Source organism: Mustela nivalis, assembly GCF_964662115.1.
Source record: "Mustela nivalis genome assembly, chromosome: 8".
In the NCBI taxonomy this organism is placed as follows: domain Eukaryota; kingdom Metazoa; phylum Chordata; class Mammalia; order Carnivora; family Mustelidae; genus Mustela; species Mustela nivalis.
In genome coordinates this window covers 76,391,772-76,415,367 of record NC_139027.1, presented here as the reverse complement: position 1 = coordinate 76,415,367, position 23,596 = coordinate 76,391,772, and the positions used below count along the sequence as shown (strand labels likewise).

General features: G+C 34.9%; 1 protein-coding gene and 1 long non-coding RNA gene across 2 annotated transcripts in view; one reads left to right on the top strand and one right to left on the bottom strand.

Annotated features, from left to right (window-relative positions):
* The window catches only part of CAMKMT (calmodulin-lysine N-methyltransferase), a 378,203-nt gene that overhangs the window by 266,921 nt on the left and 87,686 nt on the right, over positions 1-23,596 (bottom strand). The window lies entirely within an intron of this gene.
* LOC309872605 lies at positions 16,704-21,942 on the top strand. The gene is made up of 3 exons (XR_014316001.1): positions 16,704-16,787; positions 17,676-17,791; positions 21,565-21,942. It is a non-coding gene; the product is annotated as an uncharacterized lncRNA (long non-coding RNA).

The following is a 23,596-nucleotide window of genomic DNA, read 5'->3' as shown; positions in this document are numbered from 1 at the left end:
ATTCTTTTGTATACGGATATCCAGTTTTACCACCATCATTTGTTGAAGGGACAATCCTTTTCCCATTGTGTAGCCTTGGAAACCTTGAAAATTATCATTTTGACCATTTATGTGAGGGTTTGTTTCTGGATTCTCTATTCTGTTCCATTCATTTACCTATCCATCTTTCTGCTAGGGCCATACAGTTTTGATTACTGTAACTTTGTGATGTATTTTGAAATCGGAAAGTGAGAGGCCTCTAGCTTTGCTTTCCTGTCTCAAGGCTATTTTGCTAGTTGAGGTCCTTTGAAATTCCATATGAATTTAGGATTTCTTTTCTATTTCTTAAAAAAAAGTCATTGGAAATTTGATAGAGATTGAATTGAATTTGTAGAACACCTTAGATTGTATGGACATTTAAAAGATTTATTTCTTCATTTGAGGGACAGAGAGAGCACACTTGGGGGGAGGGGCAGAGAGAGAATCTTCAAGCAGACTCTCTGCTGAGAGCAGAGCCTGTTGCAGGGCTTGATCTCATGACCCATGAGATCATGACTTGAGCTGAAACCAAGAGTTGGATGCTTAACTGACTGAACCAACCAGAAGCCCCAATATTTTATGTCTATATGGACATTTTAACAATATTAATTCTTCCAATATATAAACACAGGACATTTTTTCATTTATTTTTGTCTTTTAAAATTTCTTTCAACAATATTTTGTAGTTTTCAGTGTACAAGTCTTTCACCTCTTTATTAAGTTTGTCCCTAATTACATTAGCATTCTTAATGTTATTGTAAATGGGATTATTTTCTTAATTTTTTCAAACTGCTCATTGTTAGTGACAAAATGATTTTTGTGTGTTGATTTTGTATCTTGCAGGTTTGCCATCTCATTTGTTAATTCTAATATATTTTTTGTGGAATCTCTAGGGTTTTCTACATATAAGATCATGCCATCTGTGAACAGAGATAATATTACTTCTTCCTTTCTGATTCGGATGTCTTTTATTTCTTTTCCTTGCCTGATTAGGACTAGGACTTCTAGTAGTATGATGAGTAGAAGTAGCAAGGGTGGGCATCTTTGCCTTCCTGATCTTACAGGGAAAGTTTTCAGTTTTTCACTGTTGAGTATGACATTCATGTGAGCTTTTCATATGTGGCCTTTATTACATGGAGGTACTTTTCTTATATTCGTTTGTTGTGGGTTTTTATCGTGAAAGTCTGTTGAATTTTGTCAAATGCTTTTTTTTTTAATTTATTTATTTTTTTTAAGATTTTTATTTATTTATTTGACAGACAGAGACCACAAGTAAGCAGAGAGGCAGGCAGAGAGAGAGGAGGAAGCAGGCTCCCTGCTGAGCAGAGAGCCCGATGTGGGGCTCGATCCCAGGACGCTGGGATCATGACCCGAGCCGAAGGCAGAGGCTTTAACCCACTGAGCCACCCAGGCGCCCCTGTCAAATGCTTTTTCTGTGTCAATTGAGATGATCACGTCACTTTTGTCCTTCGTTCTGTTAATGTAATATATTGCAATGATTTATTTTCATATGTTAAGCTCCATCCTTGAGCTCCAGGAATAAATCCTACCTGGTGTTTATGTATAATCTTTTTAACATGCTGTTGAATTCAATTTGCTAGTATTTTGTTGAGAATTTTTTGCACCAACATTCATCAGGATATTAGCCTAGAGTACTCTTGTCTTAGAGTATCTTTTGTCTGATACAGGTATCAGACAATGCTGGTCTCAAAGAATAAGGTCAGAAGTGTTCCCTCCTCTTCAGTTTTTGGAAAACCTTAAGAAGAATTAGTGTCAATTCTTTAAATGTTTGGTAGAATTCTTCAGTGAAGCTATCTGGTCATAGGTATTCCTCCCTTGGGAAGTTTTTGGCTACTTATTTATTCTCTTTACTAGTTACAAGTCTGTCCAGATTTTTACTTATTCATGATTCAGTCTTGACACATTATGTTTCCATAAATGTATTCATTACTTCTAGATGACAAATGTGTTGGTATATAATTGTAGTAGTTGTAGTCTCTTATGATCCTTTTTATTTCTGTGAAATCAGTTGTAATGCCTCTTCTTTCATTTCTGATTTTGTTATTTGAGATTTTTCTTTTTCTTTTTTTTTTTTTAAGATTTTACTTATTTATTTGACAGACAGATATCACAAGTAGGCAGAGAGGCAGGCAGAGAGAGAGGGGGAAGCAGGCTCCCTGCTGAGAAGAAAGCCCAATGTGGGGTTCGATCCCAAGACCCTGGGATCATGACCTGAGCCAAAGGCAGAGGCTTTAACCCACTGAGCCACCCAGATGCCCCTAGATTTTTCTTTTTTCTAAAAGAATGATTTGTCCATTTTGTTTCTTTTCAAAAAACCAACTCTGAGTTTCAATGATGTTTTATTATTTTTCTATTTTCTATTCATTTATTCCTGCTTAATCTCTTTTTATTTCCTTCCTTTTGCTAAATTTAGGTTTAGTTTGTTCTTTATTTTCTATTTTCTTGAGGTGTAAAATTAGGTTATTGATTTGAGATCTTTCTTCTTTTTTAATATATGTGTTATTGCTAAAAGTCTCTCTGTTATCATTGCTTTTGGGCATCCCATACATTTTAGTATGTTATGTTTTAATTTCCATTTGTCTCAAGATATTTTCTGATTTCTCTTGCTATTTCTTCCTCAACACATTGGTTGTTCAAGAGCGTGTTGTTTAATCTCCACATATTTATGTACTTGCCAGTTTTCCTTTTGCTATTGATTTGTAGTTTCATTCCACTGTGGTTAGAAAAGATACTTGGTATGATTTCAGTTTCTTACATTAGTTAAGACTTGATTTTGGCCAAACATGTGATCTATCCTGGAGAACATTTTTTGTGTATTTCAGAAGAAAGTGTATTCTGTTGTTGGGTGGAATATTTTATATATATATATATGTCTGTTAAGTCCAGATTGTACAAGTCTCTTTCCTTATTGATCTTCTGTCTTGATGATCTTTGCTTTATTGAAAGTAAGGTATTGAAATCTATTATTATTATGTTACTGTCTGTTTCTCCATTTGGTTCTGTCAATATCTGCTTCATGTGTTTGGGTGCTCTGCTGTTGGGTGCATATATATTTGTAATTATTATGTCTTTCTGGTGAATTGAAACTTTTATCATCATATAATGTTTTACTGTGTCTCTTATGACAGTTTTAGACTTAAAATCTATTTTGTCTAATATAAATATAGTTAGCCCTGCTCTCTTTTGGTTACTATTCACATAGGATGTTTTTTTCCAACCTTTCACTTTCAGTCTAAAGTGAGACTCTCATATATCTATTTCTACACTATAGATACTTCATATCTAAAGTGAGTCTCCTATAGACAGCATATACTTGGATTTTTTTTTTCTAATCCATGCAGGCACAGGCACAGCATGTCTTTTAATTGGGAAGTTTAATCCATTTATATTTAAAATAATAAATGAGGGGGCGCCTGGGTGGCTCAGTGGGTTAAGCCTCTGCCTTTGGCTCAGGTCATGATCTCGGGGTCCTGGGATCGAGCCCCATGTGGCGCTCTGCTCAGCAGGGAGCCTGCTTCCTCCTCTCTCTGCCTGTCTCTCTGCCTAGTTGTGATATCTCTCTCTCTCTTTCTCTCTGTCAAATAAATAAAAATGATTAAAATAAAATATTTTTAAAAAATAATTAATGATAAGAAAGAACTTACTATTCACATTTTGGTAATTATTTTCCATATGCCTTGTGCTTATCTTGTCTCTCTTTTCTTCTCTTGCTGCCTTTGATTTCATTGATTTTTTGTGATGGGATGCTTTGATTCATTTCTAATTTTCTTCTGCGCATCTTCTGTAGGTATTTCTTTGTGATTACCATTGGGGTTACTAAAACATCTTATAATAATCTATTTTAAACTGATAACTTCAACCACAAACAAAAACACTACTCTTCTTTTATATTTCCCACCCTTTGTTACTGATGTCACAAATTATATCTTTTTGTATTTTATAGTCAATAACAAAATTTTATATTTTTATGTTTTTACCTTCAAATTCTATATTTGAATTGAAAGTGACCTACATACCCCATTACAATATTACGTGATTCTGTATCTATCCATATACTTAACTTTATCAGAGAGCTTTATATCTTTATAAGCTTTGGTGTTGCTGTCTAGTGATCTTTTGCTTCAATTTGAAGGACTCCCTTTAGCAATTCTTGCAAGGCAGGTCTAGCTTTTGTTTATCTCCATTATTTTGGAAGAATAGTTTTGCCAGATACATTATTTTTGGTTGACAATTTTCTTTCTTTCAGGACTTCAAATATATTATCCTGTTCCTCTCTGGTAAGATATCTGTTGATAATCTTATGGGTGCCACCTTGTACATAATGAGTTACTTTTCTCTTGCTGCTTTCAAGATATTCTCCATGTATGTCTTTTGACAGTTTGCTTATAATGTGTCTTGATTTGGCCTCTTTGAGTTCATCAAAGTTAGAGACCTTTCAGTTTCTTCAAATTAGGGGTCTACTTTCTTCCTCAGATTTGGGAAGTTTGCAGTCATTATTCCTTCAAATAAACTCTCTGACCCAGTCTCTCTCTCGTCTCCTTCTAGGACTCTCATAATATAGATATTGGTCTACTTAATGCTGTCCCATAAGTCCTTAGGCTTTCTTCAATTTTCCTCATTTTTTTTTCCCTCTGACTTGATCATTTCAAATAACCTATCTTCAAGTTCACTGATTCTTTCTTCTGCTTGATCAAGTCTGATCTTGATCACCCTCTAGTGAATTTGTCAGTTCAGTTATTGAGCTCTAGAATTTTTTTGGTTCTTTTTTTATAATTTGCATCATTTTATTGGTATTCTCATTTTGTTCATGCATTAGTTTTCCTAATTGTATCTATGTTCTCTTGTAGCATATTGAACCTAAAATCATTATTTTGAATTCTTTGTCAAGTAATCTGTAGATCTCCATTTCTCCAGAGTCAATTTCTGGATATTTATATTTTCCCTTTGATTCTAGCCATACGGGCCATGTTTCCATTTATTCCTGTGTTTTTTTTTTTTCACGTTGTGATATATGATTTGAAAATACAGTCACCTCTCCTAGGAAGGAAGGAAGGAAGGAAGGAAGGAAGAAGGAGGGAGGGAGGGAGGGAAGTGGGTGGGAAGAGAGGAGGGAAGGAAGGAAAGAAACAAGCTTGACAGCCCAAGCCTCTAGATGTATCAATTTATAGAGACTACAGAAAAGAGAAGCTCATGTTAAATGACAATCCGGACATGTAATTGGCAAAATTCAGACTATATATGAAAATCTACAAGACAAAAAAAATCAGTGTCTATGACAAAGTGCAAGAGGAAAAAATAAAAGGATATAAAGAAACCTAGAGATTTAGAAGCACTTTTTAAAAATACCTAATATTTAAGTTGTAATTCTATTCTTTCATATAATGTTCTTACACACAAACATTTTCTAAGTAATGAATATAAGGACTTTATACAATGACACACAAAATAAAATCTTTCATCCAGCAACAATCCATGTGTGTGTGTGTGTGTGTGTGTGTGTATTAATTGCAATTTTCTTGGAATACCAAAAATAAAAGAAAGAAGGGAATTTAGGTCTCTTCTTAGGAAGTCAATTAAAGAAAGATAAATCCAAAAAGCATGTTAGGAAGTCATTAAAAGTAATAATGAGGGGTACCTGGGTGGCTCAGTTAGGTAAATGTCCAACTCTTGATTTTGGTTCAGGTCATGATCTCAGGGTGGTGGGATCGAGCACCAACTTGGGCTCCATGTTGGGTGTGGCACCTGCTTGGGATGCTCTCTCTCCCTCTCCCTCCATTCCCCCCACTTCGCTCCCATACACACTCTCTCTCTCTCTCAAAAAAGAAAATTGTAAGGGCACCTGGGTGGCTCAGTGGGTTAAACCTCTGCCTTCGGCTCAGGTCATGATCCCAGGGTCCTAGGATCGAGCCCCACATCGGGCTTTCTTCTCAGCAGGGAGCCTGCTTTCTCCTCTCTCTGCCTGCTTCTCTGCCTACTTGTGATCTCTGTCAAATATATAAATAAAATCTTAAAAGAAAATTGTATTAATGATATTCATATGATGTTTGTTACCAAAAAAAGTCTAAAACTAGTAAGTGGGGGAAAAATGCAAGTTACCCAACATGCAAAATATAAATTCATTTATTTAAAGTAGTATATAAGTACCTAAACATACATAGCTCTCTGGAAGGATAATAATCAAAATGTTAATAGAGAATTAATAGGTTTAAATGATGGGAATATGAATTAATTTGTCATGAGAATATGATTTTTACTTTCTTATTTAACCTCTTTTGTATTGTTCAAAATTCAAATGAGTGTGTATGTGTATTATATTTTTAGAATGTTTTATTTTTATCTTCTAAAAGAAACCATAAAATAATACCCTCCATTCACTCAATCATTTAATATCAGTTTGATGCTTAAAAAATATTACTGTCTTCTCCAAAGACACATGGAGAAAGGAAATAAATTGAAAGTGAAGGTATGCATTCCATTCTTCTATTCCATTTTACTCAAAACATTGGGAGGTCATATTATGCTCTACCTATTAGTAAATTCACTTCCAGAAGAAACTGCTTATATTTTAGAAATGAATTAACCCTTTCAGAACACAAGTGTAGGAACTATTGTGCAAGGATACAGCATGAACTCATTCTGATGTGATAGAGAAATTCCACATACCTAGCATAGACAGGGTATGAAACCAAAAAAGGTCAAGGGATTCTGGCTCTACCTTTACCTCATCATTTATAATAAGAAGTCATGTTGCCATTCTAAATAGTGCTGGATTGTACACCCAAGGCATATACCTAAAGCACCAACAAGACAGAAGTAGAAAAATTAATTATTAAAAGACTTGATAAAGAATATTACTTTGGGTATAAACTTAATACTCATTTACATTTATTCATTGAAAAAACATTTATTGGGCACCCTCTATAGGGGATATTCAGTGCTAAGTACAAGGATAGTGACAAGCAAGACAGTGACATTCCCTGCCCTCCTAGAATTTGCTTTTTATTTACTTTTTTTAAAGATTTTATTTATTTATTTGACAGACAGAGATCACAAGTAGGCAGAGAGGCAGGAAGAAAGAGAGGAGGAAACAGGCTCCCTGCCGAGCAGAGAGCCCGATGCGGGGCTCGATCCAAGGACCCTGGGATCATGACCTGAGCCGAAGGCAGACGCTTTAACCCACTGAGCCACCCAGGCGCCCCTAGAATTTGCATTTTAATACAATAACACATTTTTCAGCTAAATAAATTTCTTCTGGTTGCCACAGAGTAATAGTGATTAAGAACACCGACTCTGAAGCCAAGCTGTTAGGTAGTAATCCCTCTTCACCCATTTACTAGCTATACAACTTCGGGCAAGTTACTTAACATTCTTTTGCCTCAGTTTCCTCAGCTGGGAATAATAATACCTCTTCTCAGAGTTTTTAAGTAAGTTAATCAAGAAGTAAAGTGCTTAGAAGAGAGCTGTCACACACATTAAAGACTAAGGAAAAAATTCAAACATATAGGATTTTATTGGGTTTTTCATAGAGGTACCGACCCGGATTACAACAAGGAGCACAAAAGCACTTAATTTTTCTTTAACAAAAATATCCTTATTTTCTTTGTATTCAAAATTTTTTGAGATGGTCTGGAAACTGGGGATTGAAAAAATAATATCATATTTGATAAAGGGGTCTGTTTGTCAGAAACATACTCCCAGATGGAAAAAGCTCTCCTTAACAACCGATCATTCTCTGAAATCATGTCTTTGTTTGCTTATTGTATTTCCCATTTAAAAAAAGAAAAGAAAAGTAAGTTCCAAGAATACTATACTGCCAGTGCTCAAGACAATACCTGAAATAAATGGGATCAACGTTTTTTAAAATGAGTGAACAAAGAAAGTTCCCATAACACAAAACTGTGAACTCAATTGGATTTGAAGTAAATGTTTTTGACAAGTTTGCAAAGTCCAAATCCTCATAAAATGTAGGGAACTTTAAATATTATATACTAAAATAATCATTAGTTAAAAACAAGATTGTTCACCATAGTTGTAGTATATCCTAATACAAATAGGGAGGGGTAAAAGGAATAAAGAATGGCATATGTGAGTTGAATATGCTCTTGAAAATATAAGAGTCTTCTTAGCATTTCTGTTCCATAAAAATAAACAGTATGTCTTGATTCTTTCCTTTTTGGTGTTGCTCATTTTAATTTTTGCTATGAAACAAATTAGTTCATTTTCTCTTCTTTGAGAGAAAATAAAATGATCAAGTTCCCTGTCGTTTTGGTCATAGCATTAATTTACATTCATTTCAAGCTCACATATTAAAAGAAATCTGACTTACCACAAGCAGCAAAGTTTTAGTGTTTGAATCAAATCACTAAAGACAATTTTTTTAAAAACTTTTTCACATTTCATAGCCCCAAGATCCTCATTACCTAACCTGCATAACTGTGCCTACAGTTTAATTCCAAAGAAATAACACATAAAATCTTTCAATTATACCCTTTTCTTTTGAAACAAGTTATTTACATTTTTATGGAAATTATTTGCTGTGATTGAAGATTAACAACATAATGGAAGTAGTCACAGCTGTTTTTTTCCCCCTGTTATGTTATCTATAGGTGGAAAAATGAGAAGCTTTGATTATGCAAATTAAAACAGAATCTATTATCTTCTTCCTGATCTATGTCCTGATCATAGAGGGTTTTTAAGCAATGTTAGTTTCACACATTAGGAATCACAGTCAGTTAACTACTGCAGCTAACCGATGGGCTATATTTGCAGACTCTATCAGTTTGACCCAGCTTCCAGAGCTTAATGGTCCTCCAGGCTAAAAGGGAAAGCTGATCCATCAGGCTTGCATTAGCATAGAATCACACTCGAAGCTTATTGATGTGTGTTCAGCATAACTACCACCCCCAGAACCCAGCTCAGTCCATTATTTTCATTTTATCTCAAGTCATTTGTATGGTTGTCTGCCCCAGTTAAAGCTCCAGCAAGACTGGTACTTAAATGAATTTGTGAGAAAGGAGACAAATGCCCCCTGAACTTTCAGCACTTTGCTATCAAGGCTTGCTAACATAAAATATACTAGTACTCTCAGGTCCACTTAGTGAGCATATCAAGAATAGCCCATTGCAGGGGGAAAAAAGTCACTTAGCACCCTATTAGCCAACAAGGAGTGTAATGATTAAATGATTTTTTTAACTGTAATTTTAAAGCACTGCTCTGATTTCTGCTGAAAGCTATTTATAAAAAATAAATTTCATAACAGCTATGTCTTTGCTGCTTAAATACCTTTCTTTTTTTAAAATACAGAACACACACTAAAATAAATGTTCCCAGTAATAATACATTTCATCACCTAGGGAAATGTTACATTTAACGGTAACAAGAAAAACAACAATCTATAACAACTAGGCATTTAATGTGCACAAAACCCCATAATAAGAAGGGATTTAATGTGTGGTAAACCCTGTAATGGGTTTGTATATAATCAGGCATTTGAGGTATACATAAAATCACTTTAATTGTAAATCTTTAAAATGAAAATAAAGTGCTTTGGTAGCTGTTTTGAATATACAATAACTATTGAAATTCTAAAGCTGGTCTTCAAAACTATTTTTTATGAATTTATATAGTGCTTACAGCTATAATTCTGAGGGAATCTGAAAAGGGTACAGTTTCCAAACCTTTCTTTCTTTCTTTTTTTTTTTTTTTTAATTTAGAAGTAATCTAAGGACTACAAAGGTGAAGTGACCAGCCCAGATCCCATAGCGAGTTAGTATAACTCAAATTCAAAAAGTTGGTGGTGAATTTTCAATTTGTTTATCTGTCACTTAAAATTCAGTGATATTCTTGCCCCACTGTTTGTCTTACTGCTATACTCGGGAAAGAATAACTGATTACTGATCTTCCAAAGAAGAAAAACATTTAAGCGTGAGGATTTCTGCTTCAATTATAGTAAAGATCATGAGGCCAGGATAGGCAAGGTGCCTCAGCTAAAATATTTTTTCTTATGAGCCCCATCTTCCTAACCATATTTACAGGTAAAGCAAAAAAAGAGGAGAGTTATTGGTGGTGATTTCTTTAAGTTTCCCCTAGTTCCTTTCCTCCAAAAGAGAGAGGACATGTAGAAAAGGAAAACTGGCTATAGACAAATGTTTTCATTCTAAGATCTTCCTTCATAGGAATGTACAAATTTCTGTAATAAATTTGAGAATTAGAGGGTAAGAGATCTAAGATGATCAAGAAAGACCTAAACATTCTTCTACAGCAAATAAAGTGTTAAATATCCACTAATAACCTTTCTTTTCAACTACATAGATTCTGTTATTTCTCTAATAAAGGACTAGAATGTTTCCCACCCCTACAGTCAGGATGTATCCAATCATATATAATCTAATTCTTCTGTTATAAGTCCTCCATCACTAGTGAAAACGCTGAACACTTATTTTTACACACACACAGCACAGAGACATAAATATCTTTTTGTTCAAGTTGCATATTTCAAGAGTCTACTATCTACTAGCAATGTATTAGAATTCATGTTGATCTGAATTCATTGAACAAATATTTGAATTATACAAAGCACAATTTAGGTTACAAAGACAGGCAGCATACAGCAAGTCCCCTACTGTCATGGAGTTTACCATAAAGGGTAGAAGCCATGATTTCAACATTTTATAAATCCCACCCCATGCTACTTAATACTTACAATTGATAAATGTCAATCAAATTAAACCGAGTTCTCACTTTGACTTTCTTTTTTCAAAGTCAGGATTGATAACTATAAACTTTCAGTTAAGGAGCCAGGTCTTTAACAAGGAGCTTTCCAGCTATAATGGATTCTGAATTTTTTTTTAATTATAACAATGTAAGTAGGAATACAAAATGAATTTAGAAACAACAAAAATAAGAGATTAGTTGTATAAATCTCTTTCTAAACGCCAAGCATTGTTCTAAGAACTTTAAATGTTACACTCATTTGATCTTTATATTAACCCTGGAAGGTGGGCACGGTCTTTGTTATTTTACAGATAAGGGAACTGTGGCACAAAGAAGTTAAATAACTTAGTCAAAGTTCTACAGCTAATAAATGACGAGGCTGAAACCCAGGCAATCAGGCTCCAGATAGAGCATTTCTTAACCATCACACAATAGTCACTCTCAAGACACTAGAGTTTACTTTAAGAACTTTTCAACGGGTGTGTTTCTTTGGACCATATCCCATTAAATTCTTCCAGCTGCAGTAGATGATAATTGGGTTGGAAACCTTCTCAGTATCTTGCAAACCACTGCCATATCATGTTTTCCTCAAGTCCTCCATAGTGTATCATGGCAACACAATTTCTTCACCTTTTCCTGCACTGCTTAGACTTCAAAGTACAGTTTAAAGGGAGAGTAGACAGAAAGGATTAAGCCAGATAATACAGAAAGCATTTACTAGAACCATGGTGACTTCCTTTATCCTGCCCGTCTTTAGAGCTAAGCCTCCTTCTAGAAGTCTTATTTCTAGATTTGGTTTTGGCATCACCAGCCCTGCTTTCATTTTACTGATTTCCTCCCCAAGAACAGTATCACCAAATGTGACATTACCTAATTAATTCAGCACCTGGGTACCTGTGGGTGCCTTCTCAAATTATTCCTCAGTCACAAAAATAAAAACACCCTTCAGGTAATTGGGGGGAGGGGGTAGCACCCCAGGTTGCCATACAGAAGCAGAGCTAATGTGATAATGACCTTCTGCGTCATACAAGGACCACTATCCACAAGTAAACCAAGATTTCAAGAGAGTCACTTCACAACAAAATCAAAAGCTTAAAGTTCAGGCTACAAATTGATGGCAATGTTGCTAGAAGTAAACTAGATCCTGTTAGACGAAGAATATCCTCTTGAAGTTTAAATAAAATGTTTATTGAGGTGCACCAATTCTTTCATGTCAGGAAATTCCTTTGATTCACTGATATAATACAATTCTAAATGAGAGCACAGTAGTGACCTAACAGGAAAGCCTCTCCAAAAATGCTTGACTTGTACACAGATTCCTTGCTACATTGTGCTTGGGGACATCATGCCTTTTGAGAGGTAAGTAAGATACAGAAATAGATCAGGAACAAAAAAGTCTACTGGCTATTAAAGCTCATGTGCTTTATTTTCCTAATTTAAGGTTTAGTCCCTAAGCAAGGCTAGCACTCAGTCACTAGGCTTTTGAGGACCCAAAGGAGATACTCTGGAAGCATGGAAAGGCAATGAAGACCCATGAATGGAGGTTCCTGGCAGTGTATTTGGAAGGGTAGACTTACAGGTTCTTTTATTGGTTGGAATGTGATTGGATATTAGGTGAAATATTCAATGTACTTACTTAACTCACCCAATTTCATCGAATAATGTATTGCTACTTTATTCAGACTACATTTAACACAAATCATCAATGTTGAACCTAAGTTTCTACTGTAAAAGCTCTAATAGCTAGTTGCATGTAAAAAACAATTAAATTTCTCAATTTTTGCTGAAAACAGGAAAAAAATGAAGTCATTTACTGTGATTTACCCAATTGTTTCTAGGAGTTTTTAAATATACCCATTTTATTTAAGAATTGCAGAACAAACTTCTCCATCTTTTCTAAGAATTGTGAAAGTCAGACGTTACCATCCCCTTAAAAGAATTTCTCCAAAATATGCAGTCAGGCATATTATTTTCCATCTTTCCTTCCATACTATTCTAATTCTTATTTCCATTAAGAAAACACTGCCTCAAGCTTTACGCTCATTTCCAAAGACTCTCCTATTTCTAAAAGGCTACTTCTTTGAAACTCTGAAAGACTAAAAAGCAGCACTGAAAAACACATTTTATGGTCATTCTTAAAGTCATTTTACTAGACTGAATATATCACCCATGGCAGAGGGGGAAAAAAAAAGAGGAAATTTGATTTAAAACCTAGGTCCTAGAGATGATATCTAAGTAATTCATTAAACTATGCATTAAAAGCTAATTCCATACTCTAACAGTGACATCTGTCCCCCAAAATGGACAATAAATTTACTTTTAATAAAAATGTGTGCTCTATAAACTACATGATACAAATTTCCTTAAACTAACCTGAATCCATTCTCTGTACTAAAGATGACAAAAATTATCCCACTAGCTGAATTTCATTGCCAAGCTGTCAACTTGAATTTCTTCTGTTTAAAAATAGCTGTTCATTACATTCAGTAATGGGCTGTCAAAGCACTACAGCACTGAACCTGTATCATACACAGAAGCAATTGGGCAATGTGCATTATTATGTTTAGATTACTTGCATTCTTTACAAGACCCCTGGGCTAATTTTAAATGAGATGGTTCACTTGAACTAACTCAAAATCTATTTTATCTTACCTTAAAGCTAATACATATTTTCCATTTATGACTTGCTAGTGCAAGCATTCATAGGAGGTAAGACAAAAAAAAAAAAAAAACAACTCATGGAATACATGAGTGTAAGTGAACACGCACATACGTGTGTTTACAGGTTTATGTGTGCTTTTGCTCCCTGTCGTCTTATCTATTTTTAATAATAGATGATTGAATTACAACACCGGGCACACCAAATGAGATAATGTCGCCAACATGTGAGCAAGCATTGTCGTCTCCATGAATACATGATAGGTTGTTAACTGGAAGCATCACTCCTACAGCAGATAGTGTTTGATATTTCAGCCTAGTGAATCAATTAGAAATCTTTTTAACTAGTTAATGCATAATAATTCACCATATAATTGAGTATGGGGTATTGCGAACAACTCGAAAAAAGCACATAAAATCCACAGCTGGATCATTCTTCCACAGCATGATAGCATAACCCCAAAGGCATGCAAAAACAGCTACGGGATATCAAATAGATGGCAACTAAACTGGTCACAAATGACTTGTAAATACACGTAATGAATGCAAGGACCAGGTTAATAATTTTTTTTTTTAATCTTCACAAGTCTTTATTTTCATTAATACACAGTAGCTACTGGGAGCATCATGTGAGGAGAGATCCTAGTAGTCACGACATTGAAAAATAAATCTTACTTTTTAAAAAATCACTTCCAGATTCCTACCCCCCTTATTTCAAAGCTATAATGATTTGCACACCCATAGACTCCACGGTTGGTGAAGATAAAATAAACTTCAGTATTTCAGCAAGATGAAAACTCTGTAAGCCAAATCTGCCCAAGAGAATATTTCGTGGCAAGAATAACAATGTTTCTTTGTTGTTGTTAAATGTGTTGAAGAAAAAGGGGGTAAGCATACACACATTATATTTCAATGTTGCTTCTGTGAGTCACCAATACACCAGGTGCATGTGAGGCTAACAGTTGAATAAAAACACTAAGAAAAACACCCCAAATATGCAGTTATTGTATTTATTTACTTTGAGGACAAAATATTCTGTCTAAAATCTGAGATAATCAGGGGCGCCTGTGTGGCTCAGTGGGTTAGGCCGCTGCCTTCGGCTCAGGTCATGATCTCGGGGTCCTGGGATCGAGTCCCGCGTCGGGCTCTCTGCTCAACAGGGAGCCTAGCCTGCTTCCCTCTCTCTCTCTCTGCCTGCCTCTCCGACTACTTGTGATTTCTCTCTGTCAAATAAATAAATAAAATCTTTTAAAAATAAATAAATAAATAAAAATAAAATAAAATCTGAGATAATCAGAACTATGCCTACTTAGAAGCCTAAGAAACATGATATATTGATGCTCTTCACACTCCAAGATACACTGAAAATAAGAAAATTTATTCTATTTTAAACTAACTTTGATCCTCAGATACATCTATATTTTATTCCTAAAACTCTCCAAACACTTCATTCCATCTTGGCCCCTTTAACAACATGGAAGAGGATTTCAGCTAAAAAATCAATTTTTAACGTAATTTAGCCCTATTTCAGCTAAAAATGCCTAAATTTTTCAACCACCAACCAAATATAAATGGGGTGTAGTGAACAGATTTATAATTAAGAATCAGTTTTGTGTTTTGCCAACTGGTTAAGTAGGTGTTAATGCCAATACATAAACTATATTGTATCCGTGTCGCTTTGTTTAAATAAGAGAAAATTAAAATTTTTTTTTTTTTTCAAAAATGAAGTAAATTATTGTGGCCATTTGGCTATGACATGCAGTCAAAATAGAAATCCTCTTTCCAAAACATTAGTATGAAAAATTTTGAATATATAGGAAATATGAAAGAATTTTACAGAGAAGACCCATATACCCACACACCTAGAAGCTACCATTAACATTTTACTATCTTTGAATTATTACAGACCAATCTGACAGAGAAATTTTTAGTCAAAGATAAACATGTTTCAGAAGAATAAATTAAATAAAGGATAGCAAAAAGAGTGTAATGCTTTACTGAATAATGAACCTATGAAGTTAATAGTTACTACTTTTGTTTGCAGTCAGATTCTCATAAATGGTCGTCTCCATTTTTAAAAACTATGATATCCCTTGGTCTTAATAAAAGGCAAATAAATCTAAATTAATTCTACATTAAATTCTGATTATTATATCTTGATTTGAAGGGAAATATGACTGTAGTATTGGAACACACTTCATCATTTGGAAAGAATATAGACCAAGAAACAAAAACATCATTCTAGTTTTTTTTTTTTTTAATTACAAACCAAGAATTAGGTTAATTTTTCTCATCATTAGTATATGAGAAACTAAAACTATTCTAATTTAACATTATGTCTGCATAATATTTGTGTTATGAAAAACAACTCTTCTACTTCAAATCTCTGCTTCAGCAAAAGAATACCACCCATGGTACTCTCTCTAGGAACCAAATTGTTTCTTCTACTACAATAAAATTATTTTTTTTATTAACATATAAAATTCTAGCAGATTTGGAGAGTTAATATTCCTCTGCTTTTCACTTTATTTATGTAAGAACGAAGTTTTAAAATTGGAGTCACAAACAAGAATAACAGCTTAGCTTCTAACTTTCATTTTCTCAGAGGAACATTTGCAAAGAAAGTTCAGTACTGCTTCCTCCAATCCTTTGATTGGGCACTTCCTGCAAAACTTCACCAGGTCAGAGAGCATAGGGATTGAAAAAACAATAGGTAAAGCACATTTTTAATGCTCAAATAATCTTTTATACATTAAAGACTTACGTGGAAGAAAAATTCCTAAATCTCAAAGGCCACTATTATTTAAATAATTTTAACAAGTATTACTAAAACTAGAACACTTTCTGTTTTATTGAAATATTTTTCATACCCCAAATTATTCTGGGGTCCACAAAGAAAGAGTGAATTGCACTATTTATTTCCCCTTTTTGCAAAAGATAAAAAAGTATACACTAATTAGAAGTGAATAAGCTTTTCGATATTTTTTTCTCCAAAGTTGAAAGTGATTTTTATTTGGCCTTGAAACTATACATGAACATGCATGGGTAAAAGTGGATCTAAAAATGTTAGTGTATACAAGATATTCTTAATCACCACAAACTATGTTTAAGCAAGTTTGGAATGCTTCATACAGCCTTTTAACGTTTTTATTTGTTGATGAATCGACAATGTTTGGCATAATTAACGCTAAGATCTTCAAAACTCAATGACTGAAAATAATTGCTTCTCTTTTCTTTCCTGAGTACTCTGAAGCCCAACCTAAAGATTTAGAGCTGACTGGACAAATATAAAGGATGTCAAACACAGTGACCGCTGACATGCCATTCAAGGCACATGGAAGAGAGTTCAGGCTTCAATGCTTCTCAACTGCTCATTGGTAAGATCAGCTATCAGTGAGACACAGGATAAGTCAGCATTACTCACTGAGCCTGCTATGACCTTAAAATCATTGCTCCTGGGGCATGTTCATCCACCAATTAGTTTATATGCTCACTAGAAACCCACTGCTCAGTAAATGCACTGGTCTCTCATTCCACAGTGTTGATGAAGTGTGTGTGATGGCTTTCTCTTCGCAACTTGACCCCAAAAGCTGACCTGTCTCAGGCTGAAGCATTCAAGTCACTTGAGCACCCCTTGGTTATCATGGATTTTGTTACTTTACTTAAAAACTACCACTGATTTAGCTGATTTGGCAAACACAAATGTTATGGTGATTATGAGATGCCTTATGCAAAACAAAATAAAAATCAAAATTGAATTTTCCAGTTTTATTCACAAAACTGGTAAGTGAAACATTTGCTAATACTTTCAAAAGAAGAAATTTCCTTGCTATTTTTAAACAATTATAATTAGCACAAATCTGCCAATCCTATCTTTTCTAAAATTTTGAAAATATTCTCCTTTTGGGCAGGGTAAAGTCCAATGAATAAAAGGAGACACATTTGAAAAATAACTTTAAGATGATAAGACATGATAAAAGACTGGATCTAAAACGAGAAAAAAGTAAATGAAAAAAACCTCCAAGCTTTCTAGATATCGACATACAAAAACTGAGGGCACAGCCAAAATGAGATATTTAAGAAGGGAACTAGTGGTGGGTAATACAAGTAAAAATGCCCTGTGCATAACTGTAAACGGTTAAAAGATCCCAGCCCGAGAGCTCTATCAACATAGAGACTGCTAATTAAATAACATGTGTAGGTTTATTTTTAAATACTTGAGGATAGAGCTCAGGGACAAAACTGTCTTGATTCTTTCCCTTCAGGTTTCCACAAGAGGAGAAAATGTTCCCTTATTCTTTCCACAAAGGAAGAAGGAAACTAAGGGGTCAGCCTTGAGCTCACTTCCGACCTGCTTCTTGGAAAATGATCCAATTGAGGGGTTTGGCCTTTTTATAGCAACTTTATTTAGATATAATTTACATGCCATAAAAGTCCACCCCTTTAAAGTGTACAAGTGACGGGTTTATCATGTATTTACAGAATTGTGTGACTGCTACCACAATCAATTTTAGAACATTTTCATGACTCCAAAAAGAAATCCTGTATTGTTTAGCACTCACTCCCTCATCCCTGCCACAGGCAACTACTAATCTACTTTCTGTCTCTATAGATTTACCTGTTCTGGACAGTTGATATAAATGGCATCATGTAATATGTGGGTTTTTGTGACTGACTTCTTACTCTCAGCAAAACGTTTTCAAGGCTCATCCCTATCATTTTGTTGTTGAAAAATATTTCATTGAATATTCACACCTCATTTTGTTTAGCCATTTACGATTGGGTCTTACCGCAATACAAAATAATGGGTAAGAACGATGGTTTATAACATATGCATATAGATAATCATTAGTGAAAAATCACCTTACAGATGTGAATTACATGTCATATTAGCTATTTGCACATTCTCAGTTGGGTGAACTTGACTTACAGAATTAGTAACATTGACTTATAAGAAATAAACCATAAAATTACTAAACTTTAATAACACCAAGAATTAATCGTTCTGAAAAGTTAGTGGAAATTTTCAAAGAGCAACATTTAAGTACTTAAATTATATATATGCATGATACCCCATGACCCAGCAATCTTACTCCCGGGTCTACAGCCCAAAGAGATTCTCACACAGCATTACTGACTGTGATAGAGAACTGCAGGCCATCTAGGGGAGTGGAGAGGCAAAGCGTGGTATCACGTATTACCATGTATTTACCAGACGCAACAAATTGGATGAATAGGCAGAAATGTTGATAAATCCTGTAGTATAACATTGAATGAAAATAACTAAGATACAGAATACAACCTCCAGCAAAATACCCATTATATAAATTCAAAATAAACAACTTGATCAACAGTATGTGTTTTATAAGGACACAATAAAACAAACAAACATGAATAAAGAAAGAAAGTGGCCATGCAGGACCCATGATGATAGTGGGAACACTCTGTATCTAGGGTTACAGGAAAATTTAGGGGGTTATTATTTTTCAAAAAACATCTGCTGTCCTTACCTGGTAAAGGAGGATACTTTTCCACCTTATTAACAATAAGTGTGGCCATATAAATTGCTCTGGCCAGTAACATGTGAAAGCAAGTGTTTGAGGCCCAGCACATTGTTCAGTATGTTTCTTTTCCAACTCATGCAATTGTTCTGGAATTTGCTTCATCATCCTGGGTCCCAGATTGAAGATATCATGGACCAGAGCCACAATAAACCCAAGATAAACATGCAACACACAAAAAACTTTGGTGTTGCAAGCCACTAAACTCAGGGCTCATGCTGTTTGTTACTGCAGCAATACATGTCTCATTATGACTGATACATTCACATGCATCTACATGATAAGTAAATCTCCTCCAAGTTTACTCATCCAAAACCACTGCACAGTACTAACGTGATGGACACAGGTCGGGGGGAGAGAGAAAATAAAGCCCTTACCTCTAGAGGTTTTATTAAAGACATACATAAAACCGGAGGAGAATAAGAGGAATCAATTATCCTAGTGAAAAATCATCTCGATGATGAGTTATAAAATGTGGGTTTTAATCCTACTACACTACCTATAAAATGTGGGTTTTAATCCTACTACATATTATTCAAATGCCTTAAGCCAAATCTCTTAACCACTCTGAATCTCCATTTCTTTATCTGAAAATTTGAGAGGAAGGGTATACTCTAAGCTCCAAGGTTTTTCCAATTCTGAGGTTCTACGTTTCTGTAAAAAGTAATATTTAGATGAGTCATATATCCACTAAATAAAAATAGAACTTCAAGTGGAGATAAGTTAAAATTATTTATTGTCATCATAAATGGTTTGCTATATAAAAATTTTGTTCACTTATCAGAAATATGGTTATATTAAACACAGAACACTTGGGTAACCAAGTATAGACTGCCTTCATAAATGCTAAAGTGGAAAGGGAATAAGCAAAGGTCCAGATATGGGAATGATCAATATGCATGACAGTGAAAGTAAAGAGACCGGTGAGGCCATAATTCCTTAACTTACAATGAGGAATGGCCAACGATAAGCATTAGGGCAAAGACTGACTGAAAAAAGACCTTGATCTGGACCAAAAGCATACAGGGTACACAAGAGGTGGAAAACAGAGGTGGAAGGAGGCCCCTGGGTCTGAACTTAGGTTGTCAAAGTAAATGAGGATATAAGGAAAAGAAAAAATCCAGGAGACACTGAGAACAAATAGTCAACACCACTGAACCTGACATAATTGACATTCAATAAATACTTGTTCACTGGATACAGATCATGCAACTTTTTTTGAACTAAGAACTTTTACTAAAAACTAAGAAATTTTACTTTCTCCAAATATTCCCAAACCAAACATAAAGACCCATTTATTGATGCATCACATTACCAAGACCCCTTCTCGTCCAGTAAAGAGTACCTCCCATGAGATTAAGACCCCAAATAAACTGTTTCAGGCTTTTTCTACTACCTTTGTTCTTGGTTCAGGCAAAGAACAGGATCCATTCAGAAACAAGCTACTTACTTAATGCCTTATGTGCCTCATCATGCCCACTTGCCGATGTCCCACACCAACCCCAACCCTAGCCCATAACCATCATGCTAGTTACCTGCCATGCTTAGCAGCCTCCTGATACACTTACATGTCTAGCGACTTGTATAATAGAGAAATTCTGCTTAAAGAAAAAGAAATATATGCATATTAAGCTCATATTCAAAAGTTCAGAAATGAATTCTTGCCTCAAAGTTATGTATAATAACAGTCTATTATCAATTCTTTCTTTATAAAGTCTCTTTGTCATCATTCAGGTATCTCTTGCTTCAGGATTAGTCATGGTTCAAGCAATCTACTCTTCACACAACCATGTGCCCTCCCTGACTCTAGTCATTCCTGATTTCTCTCAACCCAGCATACGTAGTTTTTGGAAGATTTTACATTGGATAATCATCAGTTTAGCTTCTACTTTTGTATTATCCTGTACTATTTTCATTTGTTTGTTTTAAGTCAGATAGTGAGTATGGAAAGGCTGTGTGGTCAGATGGAGGGCAAGGATGTCTTTCTTAGAGAGATTACAAAAGTTGTACAAAAGCACACAAGTTCTAGGAATGAGAGAGGATTCGAGGTACCCTAACACTTCAAAAGGCAGAGAAATCAGTGAATGGGACAATTAACATAGGCTTAATTCTAATCAACATCTTTAAGTTCATAGTAGCATCTGACCTACAATAATGCTCCACATGTTTTAGCTTTATCACCCTGGAGCAGATATTGCTATTGTTGTTGCTGCTGTTTTTACTGTTTTATTATTATGAGACAGAAAACATAGTGGTTCAGAGATCCTCTAAGTCAAATCAAAGGTAACTCCAGGCCCACCTGACATCTTGACTTCAATCCCATGAGATTGCCTGAATCACACAGTTCAGCTCTTGAGTTAATGACCCTCAAAATTTGTGAGATAATAAATGTCTATTGTTGTTTTAAGCCACTAAGTTTTGGGGTATTTGTTAGGCAGCATCAGCTAACTATGTGCACAACTCCCCTTAACTCTCAATGGCCAGAACATGTCACAAGGCTAATGACCCAAGGGAGTTGAGGTAGTACTTTCATTGCGTACTTTTTTGTCCTTTTTTAAAAAAAAAAAATCTGAGTCTTGGTTCTGTTTTAAAGGAAAAAAGGAACGGAAATGGAAAAAGGAACGCAGCTGCTCACCTTCTCCTTCAATTCAGTCCTCTCCAGGAAAAAAAACAATCTTCAGAAAGGAAGAGAAAAAAACAACATAAAGAAGAAAACATAGAAGAATATTCTTCTTCAAGTAACGAAACAATAGAAGATCTAGTAGCTGCTTTAAGAGGGTCTAAATCTCCAGCAAAAGCAATCTACATTTCACCATAGCTAACTAAATTTAAAACTTGTTATCTATAATCCGCTATCAGTAATCACACTGAGGAATCATGACAAATGACTAAAAGAAGAAAACAGGAGGATGGAAATGCTATTATGATTTTCTGGAAAAGATAAATAAGTACACATAAAAAACCTGAACAAGGGCACCTGGGCGGCTCAGTCATTAAGCGTGTGCCTTCAGCTCAGGTCATGATCCCAGGGTCCTGGGATTGAGCCCCGAGTCGGGCTCTCTGCGCAGCGGGGAGCCTGCTTCTCCCTCTCCCACTCCCCCTGCTTGTGTTCGCTCTCTTTCTGTATCTCTCTTTCTGTCAAATAAAGAAATAATAAATCTTAAAAAAAAAAAAAAAAAAGCAAAAAACAAACCTGAACAATAGCTTAAAGTCCATGATAAAATTTTGTAACTGATTATTAACTAAGTAGTTTATACATATTTAGAAGAGATGCACTATTCAAGTATAGACCAAAATCGTGCTAAGCACAAGTGTGGGAAGTGTCAGAATGCTCTTTCTTGCCCCTAACATTGCCCTTGAGTTTTCAAGATTTTTAAGCAGTGACTTAAGACATAAAAGGGATGCGTACCAAATGCTCATGTGACACATCTGGGAATGATACATACACTAAGAGAATCAAAATTTTAAATGATCTTGACAGCTTGCAATACAGTCATTCATATATCCAACAATTCTAAGAAGTTATTTCATGGAGTTAATTTTTGTCTCCTCAAAAAAGATACTAAATTCATCAGGGCAGGATTGAATTACACCTTGTTTCAAAACCTCCTATGGTATCCATCACGGTGTTGGGAACGTAGACCGTATTTCACTAATGTTTAGTGACTTGGAGTTGAACTTACCAACTATAAATGCAGAAAATCTTAGAATAAATTTGTCATCTGAGCAACATAATGCTCTCTTACTTTTTCCCTGATGCCATATCATTTATCTTCTTCAAATACCACTTCAAAATTGAATTTTTCTAGCATACCCTTCCTGAGCTGCCTTTAGACCTTTAAAGAAAGACTGTATCAGACAAAACTTTGGAGGATACTTAAAAGCCTTGTCACTTTTCTCTTTCTTTATTTTTTGTTTCAGTATTACAGCCAGTCTGTGCCATTAGACTTTAAGCTCACGAGACTGCTTCGGCTGTGTTTTAAAGCTTTTTTCCCCATACATATGAAGTGAGAATAGATGCACACCCCCTTTGCAGAGCTGCACAACATAACATTTTCTTGTTACAATTCAATATCATTGCAGCAAGATAAGCACACCCCATAGTCTCATTTAACAGACATGAAGAAGTCAAGCTCTATTGTTCAATGTCACAGCCAGCCAGCCCTGCATGATCAACCTTTATTCTTTTCTGGCTTCATTATGAGGATGATGCCTTTCAACTGTGGTGACTAAACCTGTTAAACTACAAAGCAAGAAATTTATAGAACCTTTATACGAGTAATACTGAACAGCTTAAATGTAAAACCTACAATTAAATTCCAAAACTAAGCACTTCACCCCCAAGAAAATGCTAAGTAGTTCTTCAGCAACATTCCTGATTTACATACCCCAAAGATGACAAGAGTTATATACATATGTGCGGCAGTGATATTAATAGTAATTTTTTCAAGAATTGTTCAATATAAAACATGGTAATATTAACCCATGCGTTACAAAACTAATAAATTGCCCCTTGGCATACCAGGGACAGGAACTATGCTTTTTCATTTTCGAAAAGCTTCCTTTTGTCAGATGAAAAGCCCCACGAGTAAAATATTTCAGTATAGTTCTGTGATAACAATGGA